Consider the following 19,530-nt stretch of genomic DNA (forward strand, 5'->3'; position numbering starts at 1 on the left):
CATATCACACAGTATATCATGGTCAACACAATTTCAGATATTTATTTGTTTCCATTGACTTTATTGCTTTGTGTTAGGCTTGTCATCCTTAATGTGGTCTTTCCCCAGACTTTTTGTCTTTTGCCTGCCATGTTTAATGATTCTTTGCATTGGCCTTATGACTCTGAGCACCTAACCACTGCTACCCAGTGCTACAGTGCATGTGCTTCTCCCCTAAAATATGATGACATTGGAATGTACCTGATTGGCATATTTTTTGTACTAATAAGTCCCTTATAAAGAGATATACCATATACCCAGAACCTGTACTTCAAATGCTACTAGTGGGCTGTAGCACTGATTTTACTACCCACAGATGTAGCCTTTCAAACTTGTTTCAGGCCTACCACTGCAGTGCCTGTATGTGCATTTTACTGCCACTTCGACTTAGCATTTAACACTTCTTGCCAAGTCTTAAAGTCCCCTTTATTACATATGAGTCAGCCCGAAGGTAGGCCGTAAGTAGCCCTAAGCGCAGAGTGCCATGTAAGTAAAAGGTAGGACATGTGCTTGTATGTTTTGCATGTCCTGGTAGTGACAAACAGCCTATTTTGTTTTTCACTACTGCCTACCCCTCTCATAGGCCAGCTTTGGGAATTTCTTAATACACTTTTAAGCAGTAATTCCTGATCAGAGAGGGATAGCTTTTTCATGTTTCATATGCTTGGAATAGAAATGATAAATTGTCCTTACTGGTGATGTTGAATTTAACATTACTATTTTAGAAATGCCACTTTTAGAAAGTGGACTTTTCTCTGTTCTTAGCTTTTTGTGCCTTACAGCCTGTATCCAATACACATCTGAGTTGGGTGACAGCTACATTTAGTGCATTCCCTCTAGACAGCCACAAACACAGGAAGGTGAGACTCATCCGCATTCTGAGCACTCATCTGCACTCATCTGCATTCAGAAGGGTCTTCCTAGGCAGGGAGGAATGGGAGGGACTGACACTTGCACTTCAATAGGTAGTGTCCTGTCCAGACCCAAAGCACGGATTTACCCCCCCACCAGCCCCCACTGATAGCCTGGCAGACAGGACTGGGTTGAAAGTGATCCTTGTGCACTTCTGAGAGCTGTTTTGAAGTCACCCCTTATCTCAAAGGCACTTTTGGATATGGGTACTGGGTCTCTGACCCCCTAAAATCAGACACTTCTGGATCTTGAACTGAACCTCTGTCAGAAGGCACTGCTGTGCAGCTTAAAGTACTCAAGTGGTATGCTTTTCTGGAAGAACTGCTTTTTTGCTTGTTGCTCTGCTGCCTCCTGCTCCCTGACTCGGCTGAAGGAGAGCTGGACTCTGCCTTTCCTCCAAAGGATCTTCAAGGGCTTGCTGGCTTGCCTACTGTTTTCGGAAGTCTCAGGGACACACCAGACTGCTGGACTCTGTCTTCTGTGAGTCTTACCCTTGCCTGAGGTGTCTTCTCCAGGTTCTGGGCCTCAGAAGTCAGTTCTGCAGCTGTTTCTCTACATATCGGATACAACGTCACAACTGTGCCGAACGGAAACGATGCACCGCCCTCCAACAGCAACACAAAGGCTGTTCAATTACATAATTTTGACAGCCTGCTCGGCCCAGCTACAAAGCTCTGACCAGTTCAAAAGTGATGATGCATTGCCTTCACCTCAGTGAAACTTGACGATGATGCAGCAACCAGACTGTGTGGAAAAGATCAACGCATCGAATCACAGTGAGAACTTGATTTTTTTGACAGAATACATTTGGGTTCTACTCTTACAACTGTTTAAGCAAATTTATTTTTAGGTGATTTGTAGCAAATCAATATGATTCACTTATTATTTTGCTTAGCACCAGTTTCATACAAATATTCACCTGTGTTGTCTTTGTCTTAAAGCTTTTTTAGAGCTGTTTTAAGGTGAAACTGAAGATATTTTTTTATTAAAAGCTAGATATTCCTTAAATTAGTCACTGTGTGAAATTTTACTCATAGGCTAAACGTGTGCTGGTGGTAGCTGCAAAGTGGCGACTCTAAAGGGGTTCACAAATCATTTAATTTACAAAGTATCATAGAATTGAGCAACAAACAAAACAAAAGCAAATCTGAAAAACATGCAAATCAATAAATAGTGTATGTGTTTAATACATGTAAATTCCGAGGAACTAATAACAGGAGGGCACACGTCTCCCCACAAGAGTAGCATATTTGATTAGACGTGGTAGGAAGACTAGTCACAGTGGAGTGAGAGGCATTCTAATTACTTTCAACTTGGACACTGAAGCAGTATGTTGCATAGCAGCCCATGCCCAAACAGCTATTGAAGGTGGGCCACAAACAAAGATAAACAAGCCTTAATGAAGGCTGATAACAAGGTTGATGCATGAAAAAACCTTATGACCTCTCATTCAATGCAAATGTAATACGTACGCCCAAAATAGCTACAACAACTCATATGAAAATAGAAACTATTTACTGAAGTTTATGACTTTCCATAAAAACACACATTCTACCTCAGCCCTTGGCTTTAAGTGCATTCTTTTAGAACTGCAGCCACTGTAAAAACAATGATCCCAAGGTCTACAGCTACTCAGGGGCGTAGTTTCCATTCATGTAGCAGGTACAGTGACACCCAGGCCAATGACCTGAGGGGCCCGCTTGATACTTTTATTTTTTATTTATTTTTTAAATAAATGCAATTTGTTTGAGTTTTGTATCAACACACCATAACACAATGGCATTTACAATAACACAAGGAATCACCATGAGACACCGACCCGCCATACATTAGAGGTCATCCAAATCTCTGGCTATCCAGGAAGGGGGACACTCCTCGCCCTGTCAAAGTTCAGTTATTTCTGGGAGAGGGGGGAGGAGCAGGAAGGGGAGGTCCACACAATTCAACAGGGCAGGAGGAAGAAGGCAGCTTAAAGGGGACAGCAGAACCAGAGGGTGCAGGCGGGCCTGCACAGCTGTGATGTCAACAGCAGGGAGGGGCTATGAAGTGCTTCCAGCACAGCAGGTACAGTGTCATGCCTAGTTTGAGATATAGGTTATATCTTCACCCTTCCACATTTTCAGTGCTCTGGTTTTGCCCACGGGGAGAGTATGTGCCCTCACTGGTGTCCTCTATGGCTGCAGTTATTACACCATCCTGGGCCCTTGCAAAGTCTCGAGGACTCTGACCCCTGTTAAGCCTCAATGTGCAGCAAGGGTGCCCGCCACAGTTGCCCCCTCCTTCAGTTCTTGCAGCTGCCAGTGGTATGCTGGGCTTATAGCACTTCTCCAGTTTTAGGTAATCTGCCCCTTTGTTAGCTCTGACACCAAATCAATGAAGTGTGCTGTGACCTTTTAGGTCTTGTCTATTCCATCCCGTAGGGATGGTAGGCGAGATTTATAGTAAGCGTTTCCAAAAGTTTACCCACTGCGGATCGCATACAGTTCATGTGAGCCAGGCGCTTGACCAGGAATTCGCTCCCCCTACCCCTCCCACAAAGCAAGGCAAGAACATCAAAGCGACCGAGGCCGCTCTGATTTCATTTGCCACCAGCCACTTCACGCGCTCTGCAGGTCATAAACAGGACCATCTGCTCGTGAATCGGAATGCTGGCATGGTTGCTCTCACTTGCTGTCCCTCTTCCCCACTGCCTCGCCCCAACTCCTGCATTTCATACCCTACTCACGTCTGTCCCTCATGCAGAATTCTTCTTTCTATCCAGCTCTGCTAACTTGCTGCTATGCTTCATTTTCTCTAACCACGCTTCTGTCTGTTCAGCCTCACCCTGTCTCTCTTAGTCCTCACCTCTCTGTGCCCCCCATCCCGGCATCATCTCCCTCCCTTTCTTTCACTCTTTGCCCCCCTTCTCTCTCAAACACGCCCCCTCTTCATGTCCTATCTTCTGGCTTCGCGTTCTCTCTCACACCATGTCTTCTCTCTCTCGCTCTCTCTCACACACTCTCTTCTATCTCTTGCTCTGTCTCACACACTCTCTTCTGTCTCTCGCTCTGTCTCACACACTCTCTTCTGTCTCTCGCTCTCTCTCACACACTCTCTTCTGTCTCTCGCTCTCTCTCACACAATCTCTTCTGTCTCTCGCTCTCTCTCACACACTCTCTTCTGTCTCTCGCTCTCTCTCTCTCACACACTTCAATTTTCTTGTTTCCGCTTTGCTTACATTCTTTCACTTGTTTTCATGCGTGAGTAGTGGGCAATTATTACCCGACAGTTTTTACCCCTCGATTTTAACATAATTTCAGGGTAACACCACCTCAAAACAACGGGGACACACACCAACTATTGCTTGCCGAGTTCAAAACCTCAGAGTCAGTAGTCACGCTATGCACAGACACAAACAGAGCCAAGCTATTCCTCGGTATGTACACTTAACCTCTCAGCCACCCTCTGCACGGCACAGGCATTCAGAGGGAGCATGCCTTCTGGGCTCTGGGAGTTTATAGGCTGGGCCCGGGAGGTCCGCGTGGATTAGTGGACCTGCCAGCTCTTATCAGTTTTAGAGTAATCTAGTGTTTTTTTCCTGAAAGTTTCCGTTTAGCCAATTTTTATCAGACACGCTCCAACGTGTATTAAATATATTTCTTAAAAATGCTTTTTTTTCGCTGCAATACCTTAACGTTGCTTTTATGTATGTGTACTTTGTTAAGCTGTACTCTAACACACTGGATACTATGTTCATAACTCTGGTACCTGCAGCCTAGATTTACTCTGATAATGGGTAACTGGGGATTTCCACAAGCGACCAGAAACCCGGCCCCCTCCATTGGTCAGTCACATGAGCTAGTCGAGGAAGCAGGACAGCTTAGATGAACATGGCAGCAAGTAATCTGCCAGTAGAAAATACCCCAAATTTGGTTGAATACCCCCCTCCTACTTCCCAACTCCCTCTCCCCCGATATACTTACATTTGGTATCTTACTTGCTCGCATCACATCCTGTTCTTACAATTGTCATGCACATGTAGTTGCATTAGCAAACTAAAAGATATCTTTCAAGTGATTGAGGGCCATGTGTGTGAAGCAAATTTTCATTCGCAAATGCTGCGATTCGCAAAAACAAGCGTTTGCGAATTAAAATTCGCTATTCGGAATGTATGTAGCAAAAGTGGCTCTCAAAACAAGAAATCGCATAAAATGCGATTCCTTAATTTGCGAGTTTGAAAAATCTGCGAATTTCCTGCGATTTCCTATTTTTGTGATATCTCAGTGTGCGAAATTCACAAACGGAAAATCGCAAAGAAAGAAATTGCAATGGAATGCATGAGAAAATCGCAAATTGCGATTTTCGGAAATTCGCAATTTACAGAATCGCAAATACCACCAAGTAGGAGCAGGTGGTAACCAGGTGCAACCTATTTAAGGAATACCAGAATGCAACAGACTTTTTTACACAATGGCTGGGCTTTACTTGATAGCGAGGAGGATGTGACTCAGAGCTGCTGCACAGAGGAGGAGACGCCAGGAGAGGATATTCCGTGCGCGCATCACCATCTACCAGCGCACTGAGGAGGACATCTACACCCACTACAGACTGGATGAAGACAGTATTCTTGATGTAATTGAAGAACTCAGACCCTTCCTTGAACACCCCACACGCAGGACACATGCCATCCCCACTCACATCCAGGTCCTGTGTTCACTACACCTGTTGGCCTCAGGTAGTTTTCAGGGGGTGATAGCCACAGCAGGAGGGGTGTCACAAAGTGCACTTTTGCGCTTTTTCCATGCGTTCCTTGATGCCATGGTATGGAGGATGCAACACCACATTTACTTCCCAAGCACCCCACAGGCACTAGACCAGACCAAGCAGGACTTTTACCAAATTGCCCAATTCCCCCACGTGATAGGATGCATAGATGGGACACATGTTGCAATATCCCCCCTCAAACAATGAGTATGTGTTCAGGAACCGCAAATGCTACCATTCACTAAACATTCAGGTGGTGTGTGATGCCAAACACATCATCACTGACATAGTAGCAAACTATCCAGGCAGCACACATGATGCTTTCATCTTCCGTCACAGTGGGATATACCGTAGACTCTCAAGAGGGGAGTTTGGCGAGGGATATCTACTACGTAAATGCATTTAAACATAGGGGACATTCGTACTGACTACCATGTGCAGTTCAGTGACTAACCATTACCATTTCAACCCACAGGTGACAGTGCATTTGCAGTCCGGGATTTCATTTTGACGCCCTACCTGAATCCTGCCAATGCTGGGGAGCTGCGATACAATAGAGCACACATAGCAACCAGAGGTACCATTGAACGCACATTCGGGATACTGAAGAGCAGATTCCGCTGCCTCCATAAAAGTGGAGGTGCTCTACAATACAGCCCACAAACATGTTGCAAGATAGTGGTAGCATGTGCCATGCTGCACAACATCGCCACCAGGAAAGCCACACCAGTGGAGCTGAGTGAATCAGAATCCTCTGACGTGGAGGGGCCTGGACCAGGACGTATGGTAGCTGGTGTAGCTGGTGCAGCAGCTGGGCGCCAGAGGCGTGATTAGATTACGCGCAACTATTTCTAGGTAAGAAAAAATGACACAAAGCCATATCTTATGTGTGTGACTGTGTTTTTATTCCTTAATTGCAGGGGAAATAATGTCACACATCCTTAATGCCAACTAGTCACACTCCATTTGTCATGCACATGTTTTCCTCACAGTGCAATATAGAAAACAGGAGTGAGTGTAAAGTCAAGTCTGTAGCTCTCCTCTCCCAGTGGTATCAAAGTAAACACCTCATATGCGGTGCAGCCTAGCTGAGGCCCCTGTTGGTTGTTGCACAGCGTTATCCTCATTGGATATTGTAGGCCTATTGTTTCTGCCACTACGGCGCCTCTCCATGATGGGTGGTGGGGTGTTGCTGCTCCGCCCTGACTGTGCGTCCTCTTCACTGGGAGTTAGTACTCCAGGCCCTGTACTACGAGTTGTCAAAAAAAGTTTCCCCTTTGGGTGAACTTACAAGTAGCCAATGCTTATATTCACATCATTTCACACATATAAGTTTAAGCAGCAAATATGGAGCAAATTGATAACAACAATATTAATAAATTAAAAGGTGTACAGTTTATTTCAATATATTAAAAAACATAGTATACAATGTTATACCAATAAAAATACACATACATTTATACACATATAGTGGGAAAAATAGTAAGGAAAATGCTTCCAATTAAAAATGAGGTGAATACATTAGTCAAATAATCTAATCACACTCCAAATCCTATGCTAATATTGTAATTAGAGTAGTTGTATTCCAGAAACTTAATGTGTCACAGCTCAAAATGCATCACCTGTAGTACGAACCGCCCGCAGCTCGTCAACAGCAGATGTTACCTGCACAAGTGCAGTAGCTATATCCTGTCTACCATGTGCAAACTCCCCCTGCATGTGTATGCAGCGCCTGGACAGGATGTTTGTGGCAGAGGCCAAGCGGTTAATGGCCCGTGTATATCGATCCAGGCACTGCAGCTCTCGCGGCCTAGCAGCACTGTCTGTGCGTAGTTCTTCACAAAGCGCCTGCATGGCACCCCTCAGTTCACCCGTTATTCCCCTGAAGCCTGCTCTCCCCTCTCTTTGTAATGATTTTATGTTTTTTGCTTGCAGGCGCTGCACCTGCAACATATTCATTTCCAGGCCTGCAAACACTAATTCCTCGCCCCGATCTTCATTATTGCCGGTTGTGTGACATCTGCGCCTGGCTGTGCTTTGTGGAACTTGGTGGTCTCGTGCACGGACTTCTTGCTGTGGCTGTGTGGTTTCGGAGTGCACATTTTCACCGCTTTCCTCTGCCTCACACTCTATTGGTGGTAGTGGTCTTACTATGTGTCTCCTTTGTTTCTTTTGAGGGATGACAGGGCTGTCCTCCTCGTCTGCGTGCTCCTCATGCCCTGCGTCTCCTAAGTTTGGACGATCATTCAATGTTCCCCTGCCTGTAGGCTTTGTTGTAGATGGTGCTGTGGACAGAATAGCACACATTTATTAACTGTATTCACTTGCACTGTGAAAATAATACATTTCACCGTTTGGGATTACATTTGTTACTTATTTCCCTTTCCTGACCTGCACATGCTATATGGGACTGGTTGGCTGAAAATGCACAACTTTGATTTTCATGTGACTACATCTCCCATAATGCATTGCTGTGTCTGCCTGTGTACCTGCTCTGGACTACAAATCTTTTTTCCTGCCCCTAGGTCGCTGCTGGGGGGTGTTTGGGTGGTGTTAGGGGTGTGATGGCCTGCTTCTTACCTGGTCCAGATGCTGGTTGATAAGAGCTGTCTAGATCAGCCACACCCATCACGCTTTCTGGTTGAAGGGTCCCCTCCACCAGTTCCTCCAGAGGTGTTGAGTCCGACACTGTTGAGGTCCCTCCACCGGTGTACCTGGACTGCTCCAGCCTGGCAGCTAACTTGTCTTTGGAGCGCTGGCGCAGGTCATACCAGCGCTTTTGTAGTTCATCGATATTCCGGTGTGACACCCCCACTGCGTTCACTTTCTGCTATATGTCAGCCCAAATGCGCCTTTTGCGGTTCTCTGGCACCTTCAAAGATTTCTTGCCAAACAGTAACTCATGATTTGGCACCATTTCCTGTATTAATGCCTCCAGTTCAGCCTCAGAGAATTTCTGTTTCCTCTTCCTTGCACATCCTCCCTCCTGCTGCTGCTGCTGTGTTTCCTGGCTGGGCATGTCTCCAGTTTCAGCCATGTTGATGTAAAAGCACAGTTCACTCTCCAGCACTCCTTCAATCTGACTCTGACTCAGCAACTCAGGTGCAGCATGGGTAGTCAGTCACTTCCTGGTTGTGATGTCATCATGCTGCACCTGAGTTTCCGATTGGCTGATTTGCGAAATTCGCACAATTGCGATTTTTCCCGTTAAGAAATCGCAAAATTGCGATTTCTTAAGGTTAAGGAATCGCATTTGGGAATCTCGCAATTGAATAGCGATTTTTACATACATACCAATTTGCGATTCGCAAAAAAAACGCAAAATCCGAATCGCAAATGGATACCTTGATACATATGGCCCTGACTGAAGGGTAATTTTGCAATTCAATATTAAAGTAGAGTTAGCCCCTAGAATGCATCCAATTCTGCATATTGTCTGGGGGAATGCAACACATCTTAATGAAGTGATATCCGAAGGATGGAAAAAAGGTGCAATATGGGAAAATAAATTACATAAAAACTATGGAAGACTGGCAGAACGGAATACAAAAAATAAAAGCAAGTGCAGGGATGTATTTCAAAAGAAAGATTATCCCACTTCTGATGGAACCACTGCTGTAAGGTTTTTTTCCCCACTTATTTTTTCCTAAAAAACTGTCTATTTTGGGGACATTCTGAGGACAGTTACTCAGATGAGGGCCTCAAATTCCAATTAAACCAGGATCCATGCATCTTTCAAATAGATCCTCACAGGCGCACAGCACTTGACTGGGAAACTCCTTTTCCACAGTGAACCCTGATTCAACTTACACCTCAACAATGTCTCTTTAAACTCCCTATCAGCCAAATTAGTTGGGGCGCTCTGACTCCCCTTCATGCCTTCCTGGATGGTTAACACCACACTCTTCTTACCCTTCTTTACTCCACCAGTTTCCCACTTGAAAGGTCACTGTTTTCTATTCTTGCACAGGATCACAAACACCAGGTTTGCCATATTTCCTCCCCAGCACAACAATTCTTGGCACTAGCCACATGCCCTTGTGACCCTCGGCTAAATCTGCCCTTTCTGTTTAAACCCTCTGGTCTCCCAAGGGCTTCTGCCAGCTCTTGTTATTGTTTTGTTTGTCCTCTGAGACATTCCTGCAGCTGTTACTTCTCCAGTGAGGCAAAGTCACTTCCTCCTTTCCTATCCTCCCTGTTTCTTTCCCTGTGTCCACCCTCTGTTGTGCTCCCTTCCTCCGCCCTCTCCTTCTTTCCCTCCCTCCCTAATCTAAACCCTCTCTTTTCCTTCCCTCCATTCTCTCTTCCATTCTACTCTTCCCTCCAACGTCTCTTTCATCTATATACCAATTTATTTCATCCATAGCTGTGTTCTCTTTTCCCCTTCCCCTCTTCATTCCCTCCACTGGTCTCTCCTCTTTTCCACCCGTTATTCTTCCTTTAAATCCTTTCTTTTCCAGATTCCTCACTCCCTACCTCACACTTCTCATCTCCCTCTAAGACTGCCCTGATCTACACCACCCTCCCTTCCCTGCTTCTCTCCATCGCATCCCTCCATCCCCCCCTGCCCTTCCTCTCTCTCCTCCTCTCACACTGCCAGACTCCTAGCCACCGGTGCACTAAGATGCTCCCAGCCGAGCACTGGACCCAGTGGAGCCAGCCACAGCCCATCCATCACTCTTATCAGTGGCCACGTGGCAGCTCGGTGGGCACGAACACCAAGGGGAGGGGGACCTGCTGGGGCCAGGCAGGAGGGGGCAGGTGGAGACGAGGAGAGTTATTAAGGTGATAAGCAGCCATTACAAACAACAACAACTGTCCGGACTGGTAGCTTCAAAGAAATGTGGCATAATGTATGTAGGCCGGAATGTAAACAGTCAACGATACAATGCAATGCTATGCAATAATGCTTTATTGGCATTACCGAAGATCTAAGGATTGCCAAAGCTATACATTAGAAAACTGCACCTAGTACATGTGCGCGCGAGCGGCATCCTCGTCACACGCCCTGTGTCCGTTATTAAGGGCTAAGCGCCAGCATTGCTTGAGGGCTGGAAACCCAGCCTGGAGCTTTGCATGACTTCTCAAGGGCCTTATTTGGAGCACAGTCTCCTGTTCCGGGGGGCACCTCTATGGGGGAAGCGCTTTCAGTCTGGAGCAACACACACACAACCCCACACACACACATACCCACACACACACAAACCCACACACAACCACACACACCCCCACACACACACAACCCCCTCACACACTGCCCACTCACACACTGCCCACTCTAACAGACCACTCACACACTGCCCCCTCACACATTGCCCCCTCACCCCTACACACACAACCCCCCACACACAAACACACAACCCCACACAGACAACCCCATACCCACAACCCCCCACACACACACCACACACACACACCACACAACCACACAACCACACACACACACACCAGGATAGCAAAATATAGCATAGCAAAACAAAACATAGCATAGCATAACAAAACATAGCATAGCATAACAAAACATAGCATAGCATAACAAAACACAGTATCACATAATAAAACAAAAAACAGCATAACAAAACATAGCATAGCACAACAAAACATAGCATAGCATAGCAAAACATAACATAGAATAGCATAACAAAACATAGCATAGCATAACAAAACACAACATAGCATAGCGTCACAAAACATAGCATAGCATAACAAAACAAAGCATAGCATAACAAAACATAGCATAAGAAAGCATAGCATAGCATAACAAAACATAGCATGGCCAAACAAAGCATAGCATAATAAAACACAACAAAACCTAGCATAGCATAACAAAACCTAGCATAGCATACCAAAGCATAGCATAGCATACCAAAACATAGCATAGCAAAAAAAAGCATAGCATACCCAACATAACAAAACATAGCATAACAAAACATAGCATAGCATAACAAAACATAGCATAGCATAACAAAACATAGCATAGCTAAACAAAGCATAGCATAGCAAAACAAAGCATAGCATAGCAAAACAAAGCATAGCATAGCAAAACAAAGCATAGCATAGCAAAACATAGCATAGCATAACAAAACATAGCATAGCATAATAAAACACAGCATAGTATAACAATTCAAAGCATAGGATAGCAAAACATAGCATAGCATAACAAAACAAAACATAGGATAGCAAAACAAAACATAGCATACCATACAACATCACTCAGCACCACCACAGCATCACTCAGGGGCACCACCACATTACTATGAGCTACCACATCATCACTGAACGCCACAGCATCACTCGTTCACCACCACAACATCACTCAGTGCCACCACAGCATCAATCTGTGCAACCATTCAACAACAACTGGTTCAAATATGTTCTATCAATGTTTCAAGCTTTATTACAAATGTCACAAAAAGATGTTAATATTTCACTTCTGTTCTTGGATTTTCGTCACAATAAAATACACTGACCATAATCTTCACAAAAGTTATTTACAAAAGTTTAAGCTATTGCCATTATAAATTGCAATAACTTTTATTTAAGTATTAATTATTAACAAAAATAAAAGCCATTGTTATTTGTAATATCAATACATCTAAGTCACGTAAATACAACACATATTGCATTACAAATGCTATAGGTGTCACATTTGCGAAAGTTAAAACTATTGGAATTGTAAATGACAAAGCTAATAATTTTGCTATTTTCAAAACCAACACATAAATACAAAATTTGTCATTTACAATACCTATAGCTCAAACTTTCCTAATGCGAGATTTATTGCATTGCAAATGCTTGTTAACCTTTAGTCGTGCAAATAGCCCCAATAGGTACTCTTCAGAGAAACAAAGGATTTGCCTCTCTGTCGCTAAATCTACAGTTTCTGCCATTTTCTCTCCGTACTCCCTTAGGATGGGGCAATGCGACACCAGCTGGAAAAATGCAGCATCAGGGTGTAATCGTCCTGGGTATGTAGCCTGTGCCCCTAGTTATAGTCTATTAATTCTATTGGGTGTTAGGTAGTATGTTAGGTGTATGTGGTATAGCTGAGTCAGGCAGACTCTGGCATTCCTATGGGTTTTACAGTATTCTCCTCTATTGTTTCTCTGTGATGTTTTCTGTGAGTCTTTTGAAACATCTATGCTTCTTGCATGAAGTTGAAAATGTCCCCAAGCATAAAAGATACACTTTAATTTCCATTATCAAAACTTCAAAAATACTTTCAACAGAGTGCCTGCCTTCGTTTGCAGCTCGCAGTCTCTCTCTTCGCGCTTTCAGTATTGTTTTGGTGAGCATTTCTTGACAACGTTGAGGGAAATTCAGCTGTAATGATCACATTCATCTTCATGAACGTTGCCTCTTTTTGAAGTAGCCTTAAAATGCATTGGCCTTTTGGCATTCGAAAATATCTTGGTTGAGTTTTATTCCTGGCTTGCTTAATTTCTCACTATCACACACTGGAGAGAGGCATGTGTTCTGTTGAGTGCTAAGTATAACTATGGACAGGGCCACTGGTATTATATGGCAGAGGAGGGCCAAATTATGCAGCAGGGTTGGGTAATTTATACAGCAAGAAAAAACTAATTATGAAGCATAATGCTGCACATCTTGTAATTGCATTACTTCATTATTTTGTCATTTATACACTTGTTAATCACTGACTGGGCATTGGTTGCACCTCAATAGTGCCAACTTAATATCCATATACAGGAATAAGCAATAGAAATGACCAGGCAACTTTTGCAAAAGTTCTCCCATTGTGTGGCAACACGTGTCACTGCCCTTTTTCAGTAACTTCTGAACAGTTTGAGCGAGAAACAATTTTTTTGTTAAAATCTGAAATATACAACAAATTATGAATTATGTGGCAAATGCAGCAAATCCATAATCAAGCGAAAAATACTACGGCCGCACAATCGTATAATTCTAGTGGCCCTGACTATAGCGGAGCCGCAGAAAATACTAAAGGGAATCTTTTTTGTTTTGTTAAATATTTTGTATTTGGTTTTAGACAGTCATGACACAAAAAAGCACCAACTTGTGCCCAACACATACAAAAAACCATGTGAAAGGGCAATTGCATGTCAGGTATACACACAGAAGTGGAGGATAAAATCTTACCTATATACAGTACAATTGAATAATTAGACAAGCACAGTAAATTATAATACATGGGTCAAGAATGCCGAGATGACAAGACTTCAGTTGCATCGTCATACACATCTAAACCATAGTATCGAATGCAGCCACCCCTAAATTTGTGAAACGTGCGGAGGCAGCAACTGGCTTGATATGTAACCCTTTCCTCCCCCATGTATTCATCCATCCCGCTTTTCCATTCCCCTAAGGTCTGTACCTCCAAGGCCCCCCAGTATTTAGCCAGGTCCCTCTTAGCCACCACCAGGCCCAAATTACTGAATAGTAGTTTCATCCGGGAGAGATCTATCTCACTGGGTATGCCTAGGAGGGTATATTTATGATCTTCAGACAGTGTTGCTCCTATTACGTTACAAAGTGCTAGAAATACCCTGTGCCAGAAGGCGTGTGGCTGGACAGGACCATAGTGTATGGAAACAATCTCCCTGTGGGGCACTGCATCTCAGGCAGGCCTGTGAGTCCACTATCTCTGTTCTGTTTAGGCACTCCCTGTCATAATAAATCTGATGAAGGATTGTAAACTGAATGAGTCTCAACCTGGATTTATTAGCTACCTCTCTTGGGAACATCAGTGTGGATCCCCAATCCAAATCTTCGAATTTCCCCACATCATTCCCCCAAGTGTTGCGCAGTTTCTGGAAAGTATCAGGCATATTGTTATTGATAGCTTTATATACAAATAAACTGCCTTATCCATTATGTGTTTTAAAAGGAGTCTTCTTCTAGGGTTGTATATTCTGGGAGATCTGCAACAATACCCTCCACACCCCAGGCATGTTGTAGCTGTAGATATTTCTACTGTTGCATGTCTTGGAGTTGAAAGTCCCACTGGAGGGATGAAAAGGGCATGAGGGTACCCCCCTCAAGCAAGTCACGTATAGTGGTAATACCAATCCGGTCCCACGCTCTAAACCATTTCAGCTTCCCAATTTCCCATAGGGTCGTTCCCTCCCACAGCAGGTTAGTTCATGTTATTCTCTGCACCCATCCCAGGTGCTTGGTTGCCCTGGACCAAGTCTCAATCATCACTTGGGTTGCTGGGAGCAAATTGTTCATACCCCTTCCCATTTAAATAGTAATACAAAATTCTGCTCTGAAACTGTGTTCTCTCTAGTGCATAGGTAAGGCGATTGACGTTTAAATGACCTCAATCATTGACTGCTATCAAGTAGGCGGCCCAGTAGTTGGCCCAAATATCTGGAAAGGCTATACCTCCATTGTAAGCATTGTGTTGTAATGCCCGTAGAGCTATTCGGGGATGTGCGTTATCCCACAGCAGCCTCCTAAGCTCTTCATCAATTTTGACGAATACATCATCAAGGATTTGTCTAACAAGTATTCCGCAAGACAAAGAAATGTTGGTAGAGTAACCAATTTAAACATGGCCACCCTTTGCAGGATCATCAAAGGCAGTGCCCTCCAACGCTTCACCGATATACGTAATTCCGTCAGTACTGTCCTCACATTGTGATCTATGGATCGTATTGGATTCAATGTAACATAGATCCCCAAATACTGGAAGCCCTCCCAACTTACTCACAGTGTCCCAGGGAGGTCTACTAGATCAATATGGCCACCTACAGGAAAGAGGGCTGACTTATCCCAGTTTGTGGTATATTCTGACCGGGACCCATATTCCTCAAAGGCTTTAAAAACTGTATGGAATCAACTCCTCCGGTTGGGTAAAGTATAAGAGGATATCATCAGCATACAATGGTAATTTTTCCTCAGTCATTGGGGATCCAACTTTCTTGAAGCCTGTTATGTGGAGATACCTGTGGAAAATACAGGCTGGAGTTTACAGAATGAGGGCAAAGAGGAGAGGGAACAAGGGGCATCCCTGCCGAGTCCCTCTCTTAACAGGAAACTCTGCTGAGAGAACACCATTAACTCACACCTTTGTGACTGGTTCCCAATATAACAATGGCCTTTTCAGCTTCCAGGGAAATGTACACATGGGGATCCGGGCAGTAATGCGGCCTCTGCCGTACAGTTGTAAAGTCTGCGGAGATTACCTCTAGTAGAACACTTAGGCATGAAGCCAGAGCGAATTATATGAACCAGGGGGAATGACACTTAGAAGCCTGGTGGCAAGAATAGTAGGCAGGATCTTAGTTTCTATATTGAGCAAGGAGATCAGATGGTACGAACCACAGTTGGTAGGGGGCTTTCCGGCTTTATGTATCACTACTATCGTGGTTATTTGTGCGTCTGGGGGGAGGATTCCTTCCTCTCTGGCGGCCACACATAACTTAAGCAAATTGGGATCAATACGTCTTGCCTTTGGGACCTTATAAGTGTTTAGTCATGCAGCACACTATCCTGGGTGTTGTGTGACCAGGGATTAAACCAGACCATCCATTCTATTGAATGTGCTCATTACAATGTCATTTTAGCTTGTTTTGGACCATCTGGAAAATATGACAAGAAAAAAAAGAAATGACCTCCACATGTCGGGAGAAGAGTCCTTATGAGTAAGGGCAGAGGATGTAGCCTTACGGCTAGAGCGCTCGACCTCGAAGCTGTTGAACCAGGTTCGAGTCTCGGCAACGAGCTCAACATCCTGTGATTCTGGGCAAATCACTTAATCTCCCTGTGCCTAATAAAAATGAATGTGTCCTGTAACGAAACTGGTGCTCATGTGAAGCGCTCTGATACCCGATTCGGGTCTAGTTCGCACTATATAAAACTCTAAAATGTGAGGGCCATTAGCTCTTTGATTTTAGGATACATAAACTCATGATTTGGAAGTTTGTTTTTAAAAAACATTGCTGCCCAGGCACACCGAATATGTGCAGCAAAGGTTCATGGTCTTCAAAAACATCTGTGCCTGGTGAAGATCTGTAAATACAGTGGGCTGTACTCCGCCAGCACAGCGGAGTACATCCAACCGCTGACCTGGCAGAACAGAGTACAGCCTGCCTATGTAAGCCTCTCTATATTTTAACCCATGACACAATTGTACCGGCAGCTGCACCTGGGTCTAAATGACCCCACAACCATTTATACACCATCTCTAACTTACTATATCTTAATTTTCTCACTCTTCTCTTTCTGGTCTTTCCCTCTCTTTTGTTTGCAATTTATTCAGTTGGTTTTCTTTCTTATATAGCACACAATTACTCATCATGAAGAGTTTCTTAGCGCATAGGATGTGATCATCGGACTTGCTGCATAGTAGAAGAAAAATGATCAGCAAAAAAAACTGGTTCTCAGGACTTTTCTAAATTTGAAGAGAAGACTCAATCTTTTGAAAAATTCATGGTTCCATCAGTTTCGAACCCTGAATTTGAAATTCAAGTCTATTTGGCCTCAACATTGAGATTGCTGGAAGATCTATGGCAGCAGGGTGGGAAAGAATTTCCTAAACCTGTGTGAAATGACAGAAGGACTGTTTCTGTAGTTGACCGTGCGAAACCTACAAGCAGGTTTAAAAAGAACTATTTTGGTATTTTGTTGCCCACTCACGTGTTCACTAATCTCAAAACTGGGCTGTCCAAGGGGCAGGTGTCTTTCTTGTAAGTAGAAGGCACTAAATTAAGCCCCTGCATTTTGCAGAAGCCCCTTTGAACCTTTCTAAGAGATTCGAGACTTGCGAATGAATGTTGAAACCTCGAATCATCTTGAGAGATTTGAGAGACCTACCGAATCTCACCCAGAGATTCAAGAGGTCCAGAAAATTAAAAAATAAATCCTTGGCCAGGCTTTGTGGGGACCTCTATAACTATTTACCAGTGTGGTAATGTTTCTCACTCAGAATGAGCCCACATTACAAATCCTACTTCAGTTTGAAATCCCCTTAAAATGATGATACTCTTTTGTTGCACATTTTAATATGGGTCTCTTACAAGTTAAATAGATAGATGTGTCCAAGATCTGCACACCACGGGCGAAAAGGAAAGGTAATTCACCTTTTTGACCAAGCGGTGCCCTTGTATCTGTCAGTGCTAAAGTTAAAAACAAGTAAAAAGAACTCCACCAAAAGCAATACAAATCTGACCAAAGCTTCCGCTATCCCTTAGTAAGGAGAAATGTTTGATTGTGCACCTAACAAGAAATGTTATCCTGCCTGCGTTTTTACAGCACTAAAGCATAAATATCAACAGAGAAGAAAGAGCATATTATATGCAAGATAGCCAGTTCTTCAGTCTTTCCCCAAATGTCCATGAAATAAGTGCCCACATCAGTGTCCCGAAGTGGCCAGAAGCCCACATACTAGTGCATGAAAAAACGGCAATAAATATTTTAACTTGTGCACTCTACACTCTTCACTCTATAGATGCAATGCTTTTCATTACTAATACTTTTGAAAATAAGATTTCAAGAGCATATTGTCAAATATTGATGCAATTGCGCATTAAAAGAATGTAGTGGCCGCCCCACCCTCTAGCAAAGGCTCTTGGATGTTTTGGAGCGATTTATTTCAATACATTGGGAAGAATTACGTTTTAAGAATTCCAGAACAGATAAACAAACGTTAACAAATTCATATCGGTAATAATTTACTCGGGTCACTGGTGGCATGGTGGGCACACGTCTCTAGAAAACCTCACCAGGTGAATTGACTTGCATTAATTAATGCTTAGCCATAATCATACATATCTCATAAAAAATATATGGTCAGGCTGTGACCCTCCACAGCGCTGCTTCATCCCAATGCATCGCAAAGGTAACTGCGCCAACATTTTCAAGCCAATGGCGACTGCCCGCGGCTGGGAGGCTTGCGCACAGCATAGAGATATTCAGTTTAAGCAATCTGTGAAGATAGACCACAATACTTTTATTTTTTTCTTTGCCCTAGGGCAAAAAAACGAACGCGGTCAAATTAGTCCATTGAGGAAAAAAACGATATGCAGGGGTTATTTCCTGCTAATTCAAGCCCCCCTGATTCCAAACAATATTCAGTGGGTCACGCAGAAACAGTTGAAATATATCTTGCACACAGAACCCCACTGGGACAAGAGGTAGAGGTTGGAAGAGAGGGAGAGAAATTAAGATATAGAACAGAATAGACACAGGTCACATAGAAGAGTTGAAAGTAAGGGGGTCCTGGGTAACTGCCCAAGCCTTTAAACGTCTCCGTGAGCCTGGGAGCGGCGGGGCTCGCACCTACCACTTCTGAAGAGGGGGACGCGGCGCCGGAGCCCAGCAGGCAGCTGTCGGGGCAGGGTCGACTATGCCATCGCCGGCCGGTGCCACCGCAGCCGCCGTCTGCGTCAGCCCGGACGAGAGGCCCTGGTGGTTTCCAAGGTACAGCGAGACCGAAACAGGTGTAACCTGATCATTTGTTGGCGTGCTACTCAGACGAGAACACCCCTCCGGCCGGCGGTGTTTTCGGTAAAGAGACAAAGAGCGCACCAGCAAGTATTTAAAGCTGCGCAGGCATAATTATGGGCGCGCTCCTTTCACCTCAGAGTTTATATTGGAAGCCTGACAAGGGTCAGGCACAAGCATCTTTTTATCACATGGATGTTCTGCGTGTAACTAATGTCCGGCGCCTGCTTTTGTTTATAGGTCAAGTTACAGCAGGTGTATAATGCACGTGAATCTCCTGTCTGTGTAAAGTAAGATGTATTCAACAGGGGCCTTTGCACCGGAAACCATGAGTAGCCACCAACGTTTTGAAGCCTACCATATCGAGCAAGATGGATGGGATGAAGGGATTAGTTACTAAAAAGG

The 19,530-nt window shown here is 44.1% G+C and overlaps 1 protein-coding gene across 1 annotated transcript in view; it reads right to left on the reverse strand.

Moving 5' to 3' along the window:
• Positions 1–19,031, reverse strand: part of GJB7 (gap junction protein beta 7) — an 82,676-nt gene extending 63,645 nt beyond the window's left edge. The window contains exon 1 of the mRNA XM_078648180.1: positions 18,965–19,031. The gene's annotated coding sequence lies outside the window, so the exon portion shown is untranslated. The remainder of the gene's footprint in view (positions 1–18,964) is intronic.
• Between the last annotated feature and the right edge of the window lie 499 nt (positions 19,032–19,530).

The sequence above is a fragment of the Lissotriton helveticus genome, chromosome 6 (genome assembly GCF_964261635.1).
Source record: "Lissotriton helveticus chromosome 6, aLisHel1.1, whole genome shotgun sequence".
Lineage (NCBI taxonomy): Eukaryota > Metazoa > Chordata > Amphibia > Caudata > Salamandridae > Lissotriton > Lissotriton helveticus.